The 688-nt window shown below is 39.8% G+C and overlaps 1 protein-coding gene across 1 annotated transcript in view; it reads right to left on the reverse strand.

Moving 5' to 3' along the window:
• LOC121918334 (gastrula zinc finger protein xLCGF3.1-like) overlaps positions 1–688 on the reverse strand; it is a 2,706-nt gene that overhangs the window by 758 nt on the left and 1,260 nt on the right. The window lies entirely within an intron of this gene.

Consider the following 688-nt stretch of genomic DNA (forward strand, 5'->3'; position numbering starts at 1 on the left):
CTCCTGTGTGAGTTTTTTGATGATAGGTGAGCTGTGCCTTCTCAATAAAACTTTTCCCACACTCCAGGCATTTAAGTGGTTTTTTCTCCTGTGTGAATTGCTTGATGGCGAGTGAGACTTATCTTCTGAGTGAAGCCTTTCCCACACTCCAGACATTTAAATGGTTTCTCTCCTGTGTGAGTTTTTTGATGATATGAGAGCAGTATCTTCCTAATGAAGCCTTTCCCACACTCTGGACATTTAAATGGTTTCTCTCCTGTGTGAGTTTTTTGATGATATGAGAGCAGTATCTTCCGAATGAAGCCTTTCCCACACTCCAGACATTTAAATGGTTTCTCTCCTGTGTGAATTTTTTGATGATATGAGAGCTGTATCTTCCGAATGAAGCCTTTTCCACACACCAGACATTTAAATGGTTTCTCTCCTGTGTGAGTTTTTTGATGATAGGTTAACTGTGTCTTCCAAATGTAACCTTTTCCACACTCCAGGCATTTAAATGGTTTCTCTCCTGTGTGAGTTTTTTGATGATAGGTTAAGTGTGTCTTCCAAATGAAACCTTTTCCACACTCCAGGCATTTAAATGGTTTCTCTCCTGTGTGTGTTTTTTGATGATAGGTGAAGAGTGTCTTCCAAATGAAACCTTTTCCACACTCCAGGCATTTAAATGGTTTCTCTCCTGTGTGAGTTT

The sequence above is a fragment of the Sceloporus undulatus genome, unplaced genomic scaffold (genome assembly GCF_019175285.1).
Source record: "Sceloporus undulatus isolate JIND9_A2432 ecotype Alabama unplaced genomic scaffold, SceUnd_v1.1 scaffold_8775, whole genome shotgun sequence".
Lineage (NCBI taxonomy): Eukaryota > Metazoa > Chordata > Lepidosauria > Squamata > Phrynosomatidae > Sceloporus > Sceloporus undulatus.